The sequence below is a fragment of the Macaca mulatta genome, chromosome 19 (genome assembly GCF_049350105.2).
Source record: "Macaca mulatta isolate MMU2019108-1 chromosome 19, T2T-MMU8v2.0, whole genome shotgun sequence".
Lineage (NCBI taxonomy): Eukaryota > Metazoa > Chordata > Mammalia > Primates > Cercopithecidae > Macaca > Macaca mulatta.
Genome location: NC_133424.1, coordinates 12,887,577 through 12,906,270, shown reverse-complemented (window position 1 = coordinate 12,906,270; position 18,694 = coordinate 12,887,577). Strand labels below are relative to the sequence as shown.

General features: G+C 42.5%; 2 long non-coding RNA genes across 4 annotated transcripts in view; one reads left to right on the top strand and one right to left on the bottom strand.

Annotated features, from left to right (window-relative positions):
* Window positions 1-18,694, bottom strand: part of LOC114674116 (uncharacterized) — a 35,809-nt gene that overhangs the window by 296 nt on the left and 16,819 nt on the right. The window contains exons 2-3 of one of the 3 annotated variants that reach the window (XR_013409006.1): window positions 10,913-11,021; window positions 88-1,090 (exon numbers count right to left, since the gene is read on the bottom strand). This is a non-coding gene — a long non-coding RNA (uncharacterized LOC114674116). Of the gene's footprint in view, window positions 1-33; window positions 1,091-10,912; window positions 11,256-18,694 lie in introns of those variants that run through there. The other 2 variants (XR_003725103.2, XR_013409007.1) reach the window with 2 other exon arrangements.
* LOC114674115 (uncharacterized) lies at window positions 10,929-18,642 on the top strand. Its single transcript, XR_013409040.1, has 4 exons — window positions 10,929-11,067; window positions 14,261-14,316; window positions 15,304-15,412; window positions 18,520-18,642. It is a non-coding gene; the product is annotated as an uncharacterized LOC114674115 (long non-coding RNA).

Genomic DNA, 18,694 nt, shown 5'->3' with positions numbered 1-18,694 from the left:
TTGTGATAGTATAACTCTTTTCCATTCACTTAATTTTTGTTCCCTTCTTGGCCATGTTTTTCTTTTTTTCCCTGAAAATGGGTAGACTGAGATAACGTGTGAGGAAGCCTTGGCCATGCCACCAGCCGCTTTTCCCAAATTCGTGATCCCTGGAAGACATCTGGGCCCTCCCTCCTGTTCCAGCCCAGTAGCTTCCAGTAAAGGTACTGCTCCATTGGACATGGAGTATGGAATTGCCTGCTCACACTTGTCCAGGAGGAAGAAAGAGAAAGGGCCCAGTGAGTACAGGAAGATGCCAGTGCCCACTGTGGAAAGCCTGGAGCAAGTTTTTCTTAAATGCAAATGTCCCCAGTGTGGGGTCACGTCCAAGCTCCAGAAGGAAGCCTGGCCTCGGGGGTGGGAGGGCTGCTGCTAGAACCTGTCAGTCCAGCTCCACACTTCCATGCTTTCCGTGGCTTCTCCTGAAACCCGGGCCTAGGGAGTGGGGCTTGATCCCTATCCTAGGGGTGCTGGGCGGGGTTGTGTAAATCATCCAATCAGGCGCTCTGCCAGGAGGGTGGGGCCAAGCTCCGTGAGTCTAAGGGGCTCTTGTTCCCCTAACCCACTGAAATCAGCGTTCCAGAGGCTGAGGTGGCTCCACCACAGCTTCGGTCCGGTGGTGACCAGCACTGATCCCCGGAGCCAAGGGAGGACCCGGGACACCTGGGAGCCGGGAAATGGTGAGTGTGCAAGGCTGGGCGGGAGGAGGGGCTGGTTGGGACCTGCTGTGGTGGGACCCGGGCCTCTTAGCAGTGATTCCGGGGTCTGCGAACCCGAGTCTCCCTGGCGCAGCTCGGCCCTGGGTCCCCTCGGCTACCGGGTGGGGCTAGGCCAGCAGCTGGGACCCCGGGCATCCTGTCCCATCCCTGCGCGGCAACAGCAGCCCGGGTCCGGAGCCCTCTCGGCAGCACAGCGCTGGCAGTGCCCGCAGCCCCGCGTCTCCCCAGATTGTGTGGGGGCCACGGGAGGATCACGGCGAGAATCCAGACTCATGTGTGGGGTTCTCCTGGGAGGAGCTGTGGTCTGTGGGGTTCCCAATCCCGCCTTTCACCTGTAAAAATTAAAATGCAGCACCGTTAAATATTTAATTATTTAGCCAAGGGCAGTTCATGAATAACCCAACCATGGCTTGCTCTTTGGGGTCCCGTCAGGGGGGCTTGAAGGAAAGGCTTTTCTAAGGTGTATGAGGAAGCAGACCAAATTCAATCTTTTGATTGGTTATGAGTCGCCTTATTTGGTCTGTTAACCAAAGATGAAAAAAACAGCCGTTTTATTCTGAGCCACGTTTAAGGACAATAGCCTGGGAAGGCAGACCCAGCACAAACAATGTGTCCTGGAGTGGCTACGTGAAGCCTTATACCTTGTGTTACATGGAAAATGGGAGAGGTGGGCAGTGACCTTATACATAAGATAAAGCAAGTATGTGGTTAAAGTATATGAAAGGTTAACCAATACACAGGCATCTTAGGGTTTAGAGAGGGATGACTGAATCTGTCCTACCTTTGCTTCATCTGATAGGCAAGGTTGTAATCAGTACAGGTCAGGGAAATATTTGACTTGCAGGCTGAGAGTTCAGCTTTATTTCATGGGTCTGGTTTCTAGTACCTGTATGTCCCAACCTGCAGCCATCTTAGGCCACTTTTAAAAACAAATTTCTTTCAGTTTTTCCTATTTCTGACAGGTCTATCCAGGTGGAAATGTTCTGGTCCTGTAGTCGGAGGTTAAATTTCATTTTCCTCTAAATTGGTAATTTACAGGCTGCATTTGTGTTCGATTTTGGTGTCCTTGGGTAGGAACTCAGGGCACTACAGCCACTCCAATCTGATTGCCTCTTATTTCTTTTAACACTCCCCAGGGGTACCGATTTTCCCATGTATTTGTTTGCCCTTGCATTTTCCAAATGTGTGGGACACAGGTCTCAAATCTACAATTCTGTTTGCTGAACTTAACCCTTCTAGGGTTTATATGAATTCCTAAATTTCCAATTCCTTCCCCACATCCCCAAGTGCCAGCTTTGCTTCATCGATTCAAAATATTACCAACTATTTGTCCTTTATTGTACATTTCAAACAGATGCAGTACTTTATCATTTTTTCACAGAGCAATAGATGGCTCTTTTTAAAATATTTTTCTGTTTGTGAACATTTCACATGAGGAAAACAGAATAAGTGCACGAAACTCTGCTGCAAAAAATCTTCGTGCCTCTCCTCCTTTTATCTTCCCTAGGCACAGACACCTTGCCAGAATGTCTTTGGATTGAGGTTCACTTTTGGAAATTTTACAGGGTGATCTGTCCCTGTTCCTGGGTTTCAGACTTCCTGGGGTTGCCCCAGGATGCTCACAGTTGCCAGGTGTCTTGCAGGATCTAGTGAATAGCAGCCCCTGGTTCACTCCCAGAGGACAACCTCCGCCTTCTGGGCTCAAGCAATCCTCTCAGCCTCTCAGAGTGCTGGGATTACAGGCATGAGCCAAGGCACCCAGCAATTTCTGAATTTTGAACCAGCCTTGTACACCTGTAATGATTCCCACTTGACTGTGGTGTATAGTTCTTTTTCTACATTTTCAGATTCAATCTGTGAATATTTGTTGAGAACTTTTAGGATCTATGATGAGAGTTACTGGTCTATAGTTTTCTACCTTTGTAACGTATCCATCTAGTTTTGGCAGTAGGATTCTGTTGCCTCACAGCATGTATTAGGAATTGTTTACTCTTGTATGTTATAGAAAGATTGTAGTGAACTAGTGTCAGTTATTTAAATGTTTGGCAGAAATGACCAGTGAGACCGTCTTGGTCCTTGTCTGTCCTTTTTTGGACTGTTATTACGTTATTAGCTGATTCACTTTCTTTTAACACATATATACCTATTCATATTGCTTATCTCTCCTTGTGTGTGTTTTGGTAGATTGTCTCTTTCAAAGGATTGGTCCATTTCATCTAAGTTATCAAACTTGTGGGCATGGAATTGTTCATAATAATCCTTTATGGTTCTTTTAATGTCCATGGAATTAATAGTGACGAAACCGCTTTCATTTATAATCAGTAATTTTTTGGGTCTTCTCTCTTTTTTTCTTACCCTGGCTATAGGGTGTATATATATATATAAAAATTTTATTGATATTTTCATAGAACCAGCTTTTGATATTGTTTTCTTTTTTTTTTTTTTTTAAGATGGAGTCTCGCTCTGTCGCCAGGCTGGAGTTCAGTGGCGCCATCTTGGCGCACGGGAACCTCCATCTCCTGGGTTCAAGCTGTTCTTGTGCCTCAGCCTCCCCAGTAGCTGGGATTACAGGCACGTGCCACCACACCCAGCTAATTTTTGTATTTTTAGTAGAGATGGTGTTTCACCATGTTGGCCAGCATGGTCTCAATCTCCTGACCTCGTGATCCTCCTGCCTCAGCCTCCCAAAGTATTAGGATTACAGGCGTGAGCCACCGTGCCCAGCCTATATTACTGACTTTCAATTTTCAATTTCATTGATGTTTTCTGTAATTGTTATTTTCCTGTGTTTGATTTAGATTTATCTTGCTCTTCTTTCTCTGGTTGCCTAAACTAGAAGGTTAGATTGTTGATTTTAGACTTACTCTGCTTTGTTTTATTTGTTTTGTTATTTGAGACAGGGTCTCACTCTGGCTGGCTGGCTGGACTGCAATTGCATGATCTCAGCTCACTGAAGCCTCAACCTCCTGGGCTGAAGCAATCTTCCCACTTCAGTATTTACATTTGTTAAGAGGTGTTTTATGGCTCAAAATGTGGCCTAACTTGGTGAATATTCCATGCAATCTTGGGAAGGATTTGTAGTTTGCTCTTGTTGGTTGCTGTATCTTATAAATACCTCTTAAATCCAATTGATTGATGATGCTGTTGAGTTAAAACTATGCCATTAAATTCTCTTTGGGGCCGGGTGTAGTGGCTCATGCCTGTAATCCCAGCACTCTGGGAGGCCGGTGGATCACCTGAGGTGGATCACCTGAGGTCAGGATTTTGAGACCAGCCTGGCCAATATACTGAAACCCTGTCTCTACTAAAAATACAAAAAAACAAAAAAAACAAAAAAACAAAAGCTGGGTGTGGTGATGCTCGCCTGTGATCTCAGCTACTTGGGAGGCTGAGGCAGGACAATCACTTGAACCCAGGAGGTGGAGGCTGAGGTGAGCCGAGATTGTGCCACTGCACTACAGCCTGGGTAACAGAGCAAGACTCTGTCTTAAGGAAAAAAAAATTATGTTTGGTACTGAAAAAAAAAAAAACAAACCTATACCATTAATGATTTTCTTCCCACTTGATTTGTCAACTACTGATAGAGGTATGTTGGTGTGTCCCACTATGAAAGAGAATTTCCTTATTTTTCCTCACAGTTCTGTAAGTTTTTGCCTCATGTATTTTGACACTCTGTTATAGTTGCACACCTAATAAGGATTTAAGACAATTGATTTGGTTGGGCACGGTGGCTCACGCCTGTACATTGGGAGGCCAAGGTGGGTGGCTCACTTGAGGTCAGGAGTTTGAGACCAGCCTGACCAACATGGTGAAACCCTGTCTCTCCTAAAAATACAAATATTAGCTGGGCATGGTGGAGGGCACCTGTAATCCCAGCTACTGGGGAGGCTGAGGCAGGAGAATCGCTTGAACCCAGGAGGTGGAGGTTGCAGTGAGCCATGAGCACGCCTTTGCACTCCAGCCTGCGTGACAGAGCAAGACTCCATCTCAAAAAAAAAAAAAAAAAAAAAAAAAGGTTGATTTAAAGTCTTTGTCTAGTAAGTCTAATGTCTAGGGTTTTAGAAATGGTTTATCTCAAATGATTTTTTCCATTCATGAGCTATGTTTTTCTGTTTCTCTGTATTCCTCATAAATTTTGTTGTTGAAACATGGACATTTGAATGTCATAAGGGATGCCTCTAGAAGTCAGTTTCTCCCTCTTCAGTGTTGCTATTTTTGTTTGTTAACTTTTCCAAAGTATTTTTGCAGAGATTGTATTACTTGTTGTGCACAGCCCTTGAAGTTCCTGTTCCTTTAGCTTATGTTTAGCCTGTGTTTTGACAGCGATTCCCTTGCATCACAAGAGCTAAAGAAGCAGAAACAAAAACCTCATGGTGGCCAGGTGCAGTGGCTCACGCCTGTAATTCCAGTACTTTGGGAAGTCGAGGTGGGTGGATCACGAGGTCAGGCGATCAAGACCATCCTGGCTAACACCGTGAAACTCCGTCTCTACTAAAAATACAAAAAAAAAAAAAAAAATTAGCTAGGTGTGGTGGCATGCACCTGTAGTCCCAGCTACTGAGGAAGCTGAGACAGGAGAATCACTTGAACCCAGGAGGTGGAGGTTGCAGTGATCGCACCACCGTACTCCAGCCTGGGCAACAGACCAAGACTCTGTCTCAAAAAAAAAACCTCACACCTCCCAGTTTTTATGGATAGTTCTAGCCTGTGGCATTCCTTTAACACTTAGCAAGGCTGCTTAAAACTCTGCTTCCGCCTTCACTTTCTGCCTAACTGATCCTAGAGATTAGCCAGTGCTGAAAATGAAGGTGTTCTTAGGTCTGTGATGTTAGCTGTGGGTTTTTTTTTTTTTTTTTTTTTTTTGAGACGGAGTCTCGCGCTGTGTCACCCAGGCTGGAGTGCAGTGGCGCGATCTCGGCTCACTGCAAGCTCCGCCTCCCAGGTTCACGCCATTCTCCTGCCTCAGCCTCCCAGTAGCTGGGACTACAGGCGCCCGCCACCACGCCCGGCTAGTTTTTTTTGTATTTTTAGTAAAGACGGGGTTTCACCATGTTAGCCAGGATGGTCTCGATCTCCTGACCTCATGATCCACCCGCCTCGGCCTCCCAAAGTGCTGGGATTACAGGCTTGAGCCACCGCGCCCGGCCAGCTGTGGGTTTTTAATAGATGCCTTATAGCAGGTTGAGGAAGTTCCTTTCTATTCCTAGTTTACTGAGTGTTTTCATTGTGAAGATGTTGAACTTTGTCAAGTGCATTTTCTTTGTATATTCTACATATTAACACCTTGGCAGTTATGTGATTTGCAAACATTTTCTGCAATTCCATGGGCTGCCTTTTCACTGTGTTCATGGTATCCCCTGAGGGACATAAGTTTTTAACTTTGAAGTTAAACTTGTCTATTCTTCCTTTTGGTGACTGGGCATGTGTTGTATCCAAGAAATCATTACCAAATTCAATTTTATGAAATTCCTCCCTCCATGTATTCTTCTAAGAGTAGTTTAGTTTAAGTCCGTGACTCATTTTGATTTCATTTTTGTATATGGTGTAAAGTAAGGGTCCAGCTTCATACTTCTACATGTCAAGACTGTTTTCCCAGCACCACTTTTTGCAATAACTTCCTTTTCCCACTGAATGAACCTGGTACCTTGCTGAAAATCATTTAATCATATATGTGAGGATATCTTCTGAGTTCTCTATTCCATTGATGTACCTTCTATCCTTGTGCCAGTACTACAGTGTTTTATCTATTGTATATTTAAGTTTAAAAAGGAAGAGTAAGACTTCCAAATTAGTTCTTTTTTGTTTTTTTTGAGATGGAGTCTCGCTTTGTCACCCAGGCTGGGGTGCAGTGGTGCAATCCTGGCTCACTGCAACCCACACCTCCCGGGTTCAAGCAATTCTCCTGCCTCGGCCTCCTGAGTACCTGGGACTACAGGCACACACCACCATGCCTGGCTAATTTTTTTTAGATAGTGTCTCACTCTGTCACCAGGCTGGAGAGCAGTGGCGCGATCTTGGCTCACTGCAACTTCCACCTCCTGGACTCAAGTGATCTCCTGCCTCAGCCTCCAAAGTACAGGCATGTGTCACCACACCCAGCTTATTTTTGTATTTTTAATAGAGACGAGGTTTCACCATATTGGCCAGGATAGTCTCAATCTCTTGACCTCATGATCTGCCCACCTCGGCCTCCCAAAGTGCTGGGATTACAGGCATGAGCCACCGCACCAGGCTCAGCTAATTTTTAAAAATGTTTTTAGTAGAGACAGAGTTTCACCATATTGACCAGGCTGGTCTCAAACTCCTGACCTCAAGTGATCTGCCTGCCTTGGCCTCCCAAAGTGCTGGGATTACAGGCGTGAGCCACTGCACCTGGCTTGTTCTTCATCAATCGTTTTGTCTATTTGGGGTTCCTAAAGATTCCCTATGAATTTGAGGATGGGCATTTCTGTTTTTTTTTTTTTTTTTAAATTCATTGGTGCCAGGCGCGGTGGCTCACACCTGTAATCCCAGCACTTTGGGAGGCCGAGGCAGGTGAATCACCTGAGGTCAGGAGTTCAAGACCAGCCTGGCCAATATGGTGAAACCTCGTCTCTACTAAAATAAAAAAGCCAGGCATGGTGGCATGCGCCTGTAGTCCCAGATACTTGGGAGGCTGAAACTTGAGAATTGCTTGAACCCAGGAGGTGGAGATTGCAGTGAGCTGAGATCACGCCACTGCACTCCAGCCTGGGGGATAGAGTGGAGTGAGACTATAGTCTCCAAAAAAAAAAAAAGTCATTGGTATTTGGATAGGAATTGCATTGACTTTCTAGACCATCTTCAGTAGTATTGATATCTTAATATTGAATCTTAAAATCCATGAATGAGATGTCTTTCTATTCATTTATATCTTTAATTTCTTTCAGCAACATTTTATAGTTTTCAGTGTACAAGTCTTTTGCTGCCTTTGTTATTGTTCATGGTATTGTTTCCTAATTTCCTTCTCAGATTATATGTTGTTAGTATGTATAAATGAGAAGTATGTATAAATGATTTTTCTTTAAGGGATGGGGTCTCACTATGTTGTCCAGGCTGGAGTGCAGTGGCTATTCACAGGAGCAATTGTAGTGTACTACAGCCTTGAACTCCTGGGCTCAAGCAATCCTCCTGACTTAGTCTGCAAAGCAGCTTGGACTACAGGCTCATGCCACCACACCCAGTTGAAACTGACTTTTTCATGTTGATTTGGTATCCTGCAACTTTGAGGAATTTGTTAGTTCCAGCCATTTTGGGGTGTTCTATGTGTGTGTGCATATGCACAATCTTTAGGATTTTCTGCCTATAAGATTGTTTCATCTGTGGACAGAGATAATTTTATTTTTTCCTTTTTGGTTTGGATGCATTTCTTTTTCTTGCTTAATCATTCTGTGTAGGACTTCCAATAGTGCATTGAGGCAAGTGGTGAAAGCAGGTGTCCTGTTTTGTTCTTGATCTTAGTGAAAAAGTTTTTTGTATTTCACCACTGACTATAATGTTTCTATGGCTTTTTAATGTATGGCTTGTATTATATCGAGGTAGTTTCTTTCCAGCTCAAGTTCTGTGTTTTTATCATGAATGGGTTTTGTATTTTGTCAAACGCTTTTTTTCTACATCTACATTGAGATGGTTGTGGTGTATTACTTTTTTTTTTTTTTTTTTTTTTTTTGAGACAGAGTCTTGCTCTGTCGTCTGGGATGGAGTGCAGTGGCGTGATCTCAGCTCACTGCAAGCTCCACCTCCCGGGTTCATACTATTCTGCCTCATCCTCCCAAGTAGCTGGGACTACAGGTGCCCACCACCACACCCGGCTAATTTTTTGTATTTTTAGTAGAGACGGGGTTTCACTGTGTTAGCCAGGATGGTCTCGATCTCCTGACCTTGTGATCCACCCACCTCAGCCTCCCAAAGTGCTGGGATTACAGGTGTGAGCCACCATGCCCGGCCACTATTTTTATATGTTGAACCATCCTTGCATTTTAGAGATAAATCTCACTTGGTCATGGTATGTAATCTTTTAATATGCTGCTGAATATGGTTTGCTAGTATTTGAGAATTTTTGTATCATATTCACAAAGGACACTTACCTGCAGCTTTCATTCTTGTAGTGTCTTTTCTTTGGTGTTAGTGTAATTTGGGCCTCATAAAATGAGTTTGGAAGTGTTCTCTTAATTTTTTTAAGTTTGGGGAAGATGGGTATTAATATTTTAAATGTTTGGTAGATTTTAGCAGTAAAACTCTTTGGTCTTAGGTTTTTACTGTTCGTTTGTTTTGTTTTGTTTATTACTACAACAGTCTCCTAGAACTGAAGATCTGTTCAGATTTTCTGTTTCTTCAGGACAGTCTATGTACATTGTGTTTGTAGACATCTGTCCACTTCATCAGTGTTACCCAACTTATTTCTGTACCCTTAGACTTCTTCAAGTAAAAGGTCTGAGGCATAGTTTTTTCAGTTGTGTTCTGCTGTTATTATGGTATATATTCTGCTGCTATTGATGTGGTGATCAGGTGTGAGACTATGGGAAGCATTTCATGGACCTATGATTTGACCTCATTTGTAGGAAGCCTGTGTCCCTGTGTTGTGACGCTTTAAAGTATTTCTCCCTCACTTCTGCTTAGTTGAGGCAAAAAAGAGGGGGATGGAATTAGGTATTTCCTTTACCCCAAGAGGTTTGCCTCTGGTAAAATCTCAATTTGGTTTTTGAGAAACAGTTTCTTTTGAAGATAGGTCTTGTTAAGAATAGAATTCTCTGGGCATATTGCAAAATAGTGGCAGGGTGCTTTGGAAGGCAGGGGCACGAGGATCACTTGAGGCCAGGAGTTTTAGACCAGCCTGAGAAGCATCGCCAGACCTCATCTCCAAACAAATGAATAATAAATAAAAATAAATAATAAATTGATAGCTAGAGAGATTATTGCTTGATGGATTGATGGGCCTTATTTCATTAAAATGAAAAGGCTTATTGCTGTTTTCCTTGCCTCAGTACATTTCATACATGCTAGTGTTTAAGGCTGTGTGCCATCCAATTCCCTCATCCATTCCAATAGTTATGGTGCTTGAGCTTCTTCAGGGTTTTTGTTTGCTCTTGGGAAAAATATTGCTCCAATAGTCTTTAAGCACAAATGCACAATAAACTACCTAGAGAAAAATTACTGGGCTGATGTAGATTATGGTAAAGTTCAAATTACATGAAGTAGCAATGGAGTGTATCTATTGACTCCCACTCCTTCGTTCATGCATACCTATTTATTTTCTATGGTCATTGCCACTTAGGATTCTCAAATTGACTAATTTTTGTCCTTCTAATCAATGAGAAATGTCATCTAGTTGACATTTTATTTGGCTATTTCCTCTTTTTTTTCATACATGGTCTTTCATTTTCAGTTAAGTAGTTTCTTTATTTTCCCATGTTTTAATCTTGTGTTTTACTCTACAAATTAATCCTTTTTTATTGCACGTACTGCAGATATTTTTCTCCTACTTTGTTGTTCGTCTTTTACCTTCCTAATTTTAATTTATTTAAATTTATCACTCTGTTCCTTCACTGCTTACTTTTTTTATTTTTTACTTTTATTTTTTGAGATGGAGTCTTGCTGTGTTGCCAGGCTGGAGTGCAGTGGCAGGATGTCGGCTCACTGCAAGCTCCACCTCCTGGGTTCACGCCATTCTCCTGCCTCAGCCTCCTGAGCAGCTGGGACTACAGGCACCTGCCACCACGCCCAGCTAATTTTTTATATTTTTAGTAGAGACAGGGTTTCACTGTGCTAGCCAGGATGGTCTTGATCTCCTGACCTTGTGATCTGCCTGCCTTGACTTCCCAAAGTGCTGGGATTACAGGCGTGAGCCACCACACCTGGCCCCAACCAATCTTTTGTGCCCTATGTAAATCAGACACTGCCTCCTCAAGCTCATCTATAAAACTGTCTGCATTTCACTGTGGAAGCAGCAACCCACTTCTCTGAGACCCTTCTCTCTGCAGCAGAGAGAGCTCATCTCTTTCGCCTATTAAACTTCTGCTCAGAACCTCACTCTTTGTGTGTCCATGTCCTAGTTTTCCATGTCCGTGAGACAATGACACCGCTTCAGTGTGAACTCTCATGAACTGAGTCTAGATCCCCAGGGCTGTCCGTCTCACCTGTCCTCTACACATATCTGGGATATGTCACGGCTTGGTGGTCTTTGAAGATGTGGCTGTGAACTTCATCCAGGAGGAGTGGGCTTTGCTGGATTTTTCCATGAAGAATCTGTAGACATGTGATGAGGGAAGCCATCAGCACCTGTCTTCTATAGGTGAGGATAATATTTTTTTCCTTTAGTCAATTAGAGAGAAGTGCTTCTTGGCCATCAGTACTATTCCAAAATTTGGAATGTGGAAAGGGGGTATTTTGATGAATTGATCAAGCATGGCTGCAGTGCACAATGAACCTACAATCCAGTAATTCTTCCATACTTTCTAAATGATGATGATTTTTCTTGGTCTACATTTTAGGAAACAAATGGGAAAACCAGAACATTAAAGATCAACAGAAAATCTCTGGGAGAAATCTAAGGTGATTTGCACTCAAAAGAGGGGAAAAGAAAGTCTCTTGAGGGTATCTTTGCATGCTACCAATTTTTAAAACAAAATTTTCAACAAAAATATATACTTAATGTAACATAGATGTTGAAGTATTTATAAAATACTTCACTTGGAAACAGAACTAAGAAACCTCATACATGGATATTATTATTTTTATAATAGCTATTGAGGAGCCTTGTTACAGAGTAATCAGTGCATTTACTTTCAAACAATTCATAAATGGCAGAAAACCTGCACCTTCTGTGATACTGGTAGCAATGTATGTTCAAACCTATTAATGAATATAAGTAATTAATGAACCACTAATAATGGGCTTGTCTTTTTTTTTTTTTTTTTTTTTTTTAAGACCGAGTCTCACTCTGTCACCCAGGCTGGAGTGCAGTGGCACCATCTCAGCTCACTGCAACCTCTGCCTCCTGGGTTCAAGCGATTCTCCTGCCTCAGCCTCCTGAGTAGCTGGGATTAGAGGCACGCACCACCATGCCCGGCTAATTTTTGTATTTTTAGTAGAGACAGGGTTTTACCATGTTGGTCAGGCTGGTCTCAAACTCCTGACCTCATGATCCACCTGCCTCAGCCTCCCAAAGTGCTGGGATTACAGGTGTGAGCCACTGCACCTGGCCAGGCTTGTAATTTTTTACAGAAGTCATTACATTAGAAAAATTGTGAAAGTAGGGTAGTTGTTGTGGAGAAACCTTCAGCTAGATTCCAAATCTCAATGTGTTTAAGTCATGCTCTTCTTTGGTTCTGTGAACATATTTATAATGTACACTTTGAAGTATTTTTCTATTAAATCTGCTATCTGTTCTCACAGGCAGTTTCTATTGTCAGCTTTTCTTTTCTTTTTGATGTATGGGCTGTACTTGTTGCAAATTGGACATTTTTTATAACATACTGAACCTTCTCAGAGTATGTTCAGTTTCTCCAGGCCTTGTTATTGTTACTTGCTTTATTTTGTTTAGTGACTGATTGGACTATTTTGGTGACGTCTATTTCTGTAATAGTTAAAGAAGAAAGAAACACAGCTTGATGGTTAAAGATAGGTTTATTTTAGAAATAACCTGAGAGGGGCTTCTGGCCAGTTTTGGTCAGGAGCACTTTTTCTTACAGACTAAGAGTACATATTGGTTTTAGGGTGAGGGGGCTTATTACAAGCTTGGAATGTCTCTGGGCGGAGGGGAGGTTATTTGGGGGCAGACATCTTTCTGGCCGGAGGGGGGTTTCTCAGGGCTGGCATCTTCCCAGCCAGAGGAGGGGTTATCTTGGTGCATGTATTTGGTCAGAGATGTTATTTGTGGTTTATGTTCATGCTGACCTTAGCCATTAAGCTGATGCCCTTTGGATTTAGGCAGCTTTCGATAAAGGTGAATTTTAAAATGAGGTGCTTGCCCACGATGGTGATGTTCCTGCTCTGTCAATTTCTTCCTCATAACTTTAAGCCTCTGATATTGCTCTTGAGGGGAGGGGAAGTGGCTCAGCTTTGTTTCTGCCTGCAGTCATCCTGGGATGACAATGGTATGGTGGGAATCTCTTCCTCTCTTGGACAGCCCTCAGATGTTAAACTGTACTAATTGCTGGTTGATGGCTCTGTTGTTCTCAAAAAAGTCCAGGGACAAATTTGCCCTGTAAATCCAAGTATGTTTTCTCTCCTTTCTAAGAATACTATCTGAGATCAGCAGTTAATAGTTGTTTGTTTATACACTTCACAGACTCCTCCCTAACAGTGTTTTTTCATGGTTTTCTCCACAAATTATCTGGCCTACAGTGCAGGCAGTATCTTCATTAAATCCACGAATCTCCTGGGAATTGTTTTTCACCTCCATTTCCACTGCATCAAGGATAGAGTGCCCTTTGGCTTAAATGTCTCATGATCTGTTGCAATTGAAGTTAATTCTTAGGCAAGAGGTTAGGAGCTCTGTTTCACAGCTTACTTCTCTTCCACCTCAAGGCAAAATCTGACAGGGCTCTGAAGTTTTGGTAGGAACACTGGCAAGCTGCTTTCTGAATAATCCTCTCTTTTTGGAAACTGAGTGTTCAGTGGTGGGGAGAGACAGCAGCCTGATGTCCTCTTGGCCTGTGTCCTGGTATGGATCCACCACCTCTATGAGCTGAGGCAAAGTTGGTCAGTGTCCTAGCAATCTGAGTGCACCATGCTCACAAACCATGTCCCCACTTTTCAAACATACGCACACAGGATGTAATCTCAGTAATGGGTAGGTGGAGGTAAGATGAGAGAAGTTGAAGTTCTGCCCTTCCTAGAAAAAAGCTTTCTGACTAGAGGCTGGGTGACTGAGCAGAAGCATCAACATCATAGACAAGCATCTCATTTTAAAAGTCACCTTAATAAAAAACTGCCTAAATCCAAAGGGCATCAGCCTAATGGCTAAGCCAGCATGATCATAAACCACAAATAATATCTCCAACCAGAAACATCCAAACTCTTCCCTGACCAGAGACATGCTAGCCCCAAGATAACCCCCCTCTGCCCAGAGACATTCCAACCCTGCCATGAACTTCTCCCCCACACGGAAACATTCCAAGCTTGTAATAAGCCCCCTCACCCTAAAACCGATATAAACTCAGTCTGTAAGAGAAAGCACTTCTGACAGAAGTCAGCCAGAAGCCCCTCAGGTTTTTTCTAAAATAAACCTGTCTTTGACAGTCAAGCTGTCTTTGATAGTCAAGCTATATTTCGTGTTTCTTTCCTCTGACTCTTACATTTGGTGCCGAAACCCAGGACGGGTGCTGGGGGCAGAGGCTCTCTTGCAATCCAGGAAGTAGTGGGCAATGGCAGCTCGTCCTGAGTTAATTCCTGGATCCTGAAGGTCTCTGGCCACCACTCCGTCTTTTCTTTGTTCGCTTTTCTCTCATCCTCCCTTTTCTCTCTCTCCCTCCCTTGTACAGCTGCAGTCCAAGAGGCCAACTGGAACATCAACATGAGACACTAATCCAGCTGACTGGTAAGAGCTGCCCTCCCCTGGCTTTCTCACGGTACCTAGAAAAAGTCAGGTCTGCTGTCTTGGTCCTCAGAGGACCAGTGGGACTAACCCAGAGGAAATCTTGGAGATGCCCAGTTTCTTCTCAGCTTGACCATCCTCTTTAGAAAGGGTCTCTGTCTTTTGTCTGGGGACACCTAGAACAAAAACAGACACCCTTGGTGGCTTCTTGCCAGTCCACATGGGTGCCAAACAATCCCATGTTCCCACACCCTCTCCCCTGTGCTGTCTCCTTCCCAACCTCACCAAACTTGGCTTAGTCTTTTATTGTAACATAGCCTGGCCCCAATACACATTAGATAATGACAGCTGATGGCCCAAAATGGCACCTTTAACTTCCAAATTCTCAGGAACCTTAACAAATTTATAACCAGGAATAGCAAATGGCAAAAGGTTCTCTGTATTGACACTTTCTTCTGCTTCTACCTTAAATCCTATCTCTCCCTGTGTCAAGCTTGCACCTCTCATAAAATCTTTCTTCCTGGCCGGGCACGGTGGCTCCCATCTGTAATCCCAGCACTTTGGGAGGCCGAGGTGGGCGGATCATGAGGTCAGGAGATCGAGACCATCTTGGCTAACACGGTGAAACCCCATCTCTACTAAAAATACAAAAAATTAGCCAGGCATGGTGGCAGGCACCTGTAGTCCCAGCTACTCGGAGGCTGAGGCAGGTGAATGGTGTGAATCCGGGAGGTGGAGTTTGCAGTGAGCCAAGATTGTGCCATTGCACTCCAGCCTGGGCAACAGAGGGAGACTCCATCTCAAAACAAACAAACAAACAAACCTTTCTTCCTAATGAAAACCCTCTCTAGGTCTCTCCCTCCTCCAAGCTATGAGTACATTCAAAAGGCTTCTCTTCATAAATCTTGCTTTCCTAGAAAAGGTTTTTTCCCAGTTAACTGAATTACTTTTCTCCACTCTGTCTTGCCACCCTTGGTGCATGTATAAAAGACCCTAAAATGGCTTCAAGTGGCCTGGGACTCCTTGGGAAAACAGAAAAGGCGCCACAATCCCATTTTGGAGAAAATCTGTTTTCCTTATGGAACCCCTGGAATTAAAGGTAAGTACCTCTCAAAGTCTTTGTCTTCCGGCTCTACTTGTTTATTAGGCCCTGGAAACTGCTTTCCTAGCTCTCTTTTTTTTTTTTTTTTTTTTTTGAGACGGAGTCTTGCTCTGTTGCCCAGGCTGGAGTGCAGTGGCCAGATCTCAGCTCACTGCAAGCTCCGCCTCCCGGGTTTACGCCATTCTCCTGCCTCAGCCTCCCGAGTAGCTGGGACTACAGGTGCCTGCCACCACGCCCAGCTAGTTTTTTGTATTTTTTAGTAGAGACGGGGTTTCACCATGTTAGCCAGGATGGTCTCGATCTCCTGACCTCGTGACGTCCGTCCGTCTCGGCCTCCCAAAGTGCTGGGATTACAGACTTGAGCCACTGTGCCCGGCCCCTAGCTCTTTTCTTAAAGGACCCCACCCAAAGGCCAATAAGTCAATTGGGAAATGAGCAGAAAAAAAATCTTGTAACTACTAAATCTTCTGGTTGTCTTTGTGGCTATATGTGTGTTATGTGTGCAATGTCTATTAAAAGAACTCTAATTGGCAAAAAAATAAGTGCTTAAATCAAATATATTTAAGGGAAAAGTAAAAGCTATGGGATCTTTCAGTTCACGTGACTTTAATCTTTAAAACTTACTGGTACAGTAAAGTTAGAAGTGTCTTAAGAGTTGCCAGCATACATTTTTGTTTGCATTTATTAATCAAGCAATTTCATTTTTATCTCTGCCAAATACTGTAAGGTATCAAAACAAAACTATGACTCAACCCAAACAAAATAATCTTTAATTTTTTAATAAATGAAACATTAATATTGGTTTAATGAAAATAGCTACATCCTAAGATTTTCATTTAATTAAAATCCTACATCCTAAGCTGTTTAATATCCTAACTTCTACTCTTATGGCCTTAGGCAGTCTAGTCCGCAGGCGTGAAGGAAGTTTGTTTTGGGAAAGGACTGTTATCTTTGATATTAAAGGATTTTATATTTTAAAATGTTATATGGTAAATTTTTGTCCTAAAGTAAATTAACTGGTTGTTTAAAGAAAGGGATGTTTCCAACAAGTCAGAAAGTTGAAACATGTCAGATTGTCTGTGATAGGCAAGAAAAATTTTATAAATGGAATTTATGCAAGAAATATACAATTTAAAAGTGATTAGGCCTCCTGACTGCTTTATAAAATGCCCCTATAACTCTTACCTGTACAACTTGCCTGCTTTACAGCTAGGTAAAACTTAGGACACAGAATTAATGCTGGACTAACACAGACCTTATCTGCACTTCTGTGTAGGTCCTAGGCTCTACACCTAGTACATAATTAAAATCCCAAACTTACCAAGGTGTTCAACAAAAGTTTGCTAAAAGTTAATTATGTGGAAAGTGTGTAAGGAAAGTAAAATATACTTTTAGTAAAAAGATTATAAGAAGGCATGAGATTGTGGATTTTTACCTATATTAAAAAGTTAAAGAATTGTTTTGAAGGTTTAAGCAAGTTTTGGAAGGTTAATTGTAAAGGAAATTCTGTATAAACATATTGGCTAAAGTTGAAGGGGTAGCATCCAGTTTTTCTGTAAATTGAGCATTAAAATAAAAGCACAGTGGGTTTATCTTAAAGCACTAACCTGCTCTTTAACAAAATATAAAGGGTTAAAAAGGGTCTATAAAAATCTTATCTTATGGTCAAACATTAAAATTGAGTAAATGCATCTACAAGGTTTTATTAAAAATGGAGTTTAATATTAATAGTGCACTAATATAAAGGTAAAATTTTGTGTATTTGGTATAAAATACAGGAAGCATTGTCAAATACAAAATGGTGTTTGGCTTTCTGTGGGCTATATTTGTATAACTGTTATTGGTATGTGTTCCAAAGTTATGGGAAACTCCTACAATTCTGACATATCTTAGTGTACCTTGTAAGTAATAATTCTAATTGTTATGTTATAATTATTGTGTGCCACAGAGGTAACAGATATCCTTGTCAATTGCGTCTTTATGGCTATTCTAAAACTTTTTTTCTGAGACAGATTTTCACTCTTGTCGCCCAGGCTGGAGTGCAATGGCATGATCTCGGCTCACTGCAACCTCCGCCTCCTGGGTTCAGGCGATTCTCCTGCCTCAGCCTCCAGAGTAGCTGGGATTACAGGTGCACACCACCACACCTGGCTAATTTTTGTATTTTTAGGAGACACAGAGTTTCACCATGTTGGCCAGGCTGGTCTGAAACTCCTGACCTCAGGTGATCCGCCAGCCTTGGCCTCCAAAAGTGCTGGGATTACGGGCATGAGCCATGGCGCCCAGCCTATCCTAAAACTTTTTGTCATCCATAAACAATTGTTGTCTTGCTTTGGTCCTTTTTAAAAAGTTAGTTTTATAATCAGCTATAAAGGTCTATCATGTGCCCTTGAATGCAGGTTTCTGATAACTTTGAAAATTGTTGTATCAGACTAGAGGAAAACGTTCAGAACTCTTAAAAAACTAAAATGTTAATATCAATCAGGACAGGAATTAACTGCATGAACTAAACTGTAGGCGACTGGAGTGATTTTTTTTTTTTTAAGACAGAGTCTTGCTCTGTAGCCCAGGCTGGAATACAGTGGCATGATCTCGGCTCACTGCAGCCTCCTCCTGGGTTCAAGCAATTCTCCTGTCTCAGCCTCCGAAGTAGCTGGGATTACAGGTGCATGCCACCATGCCTGGCTAATTTTTGTATTTCTAGTAGAGATGGGGGTTCACCATGTTACCCAGCTGGTCTTGAACTCCTGACCTCAGGTGATCCACCCACCTCGGTCTCCCAAAGTGCTGGGAGTTTACAGGCATGAGCCTGTACAGGGATTACAGGCATGTGCCACCACACCCAGCCTGGAGTGATCTTTTTAACGTATTGCTTAAAATATTGCTAATCCTTTGTTTTGCTTTTCAAAGTCCAAGAATATTTTCTTTTGAGCTATTGACAGCTTTTAACAATTTAGTATGCTTCCATGAACAAAATTTGGAGCATACTTGTTTCTCTCTACCTGATTTTCTCCAGAATTTGGAAACTATCTGTAAGTATTCGTAAGTTATGGTAGTATAGTTATTTGCATAAGTGCAACCAGGAATGTTTTCTTTTGTAACAGGACACAATTGGAAAAACTGGTTATTTTACCAAGGCTTTGCCTGGAATGGTGTGCCTTCCTTCAAGGAATCAAATTTGACTTATGGAGCCAATAAAGCCCTTGGAAAGCTGGCCTCAGATTTTGTGTACACAGTCCCTGTACAGGGTTTCTGATCTGTGGTAAGTAAAGAATGTCA